Genomic DNA, 237 nt, shown 5'->3' with positions numbered 1-237 from the left:
CAACATAAGCCGGCCCTTCTACTGACGTAGACGTAGTTTGGTTGAGGTGATTGTGAATTAAAAATGCTTCCCTCTCCCTCTCTAAATTTTTGATTCGGGACAACGGCAACGATAGCGTTTTGTTTAGCTTTATTTGTTTTGGAAGAGTTAATGCTTCTTTGTGGGAAAGGTGGCACCTTCAGGGCGGGCTGCCGCAAAGGCACAAAGCGGGTACGCATCCGTCTGACTCTGGCCTTG

The sequence above is a fragment of the Thrips palmi genome, unplaced genomic scaffold (assembly GCF_012932325.1).
Source record: "Thrips palmi isolate BJ-2018 unplaced genomic scaffold, TpBJ-2018v1 HiC_scaffold_7, whole genome shotgun sequence".
In the NCBI taxonomy this organism is placed as follows: Eukaryota; Metazoa; Arthropoda; class Insecta; order Thysanoptera; family Thripidae; genus Thrips; species Thrips palmi.
Note: the sequence above shows the minus strand (reverse complement) of the source record.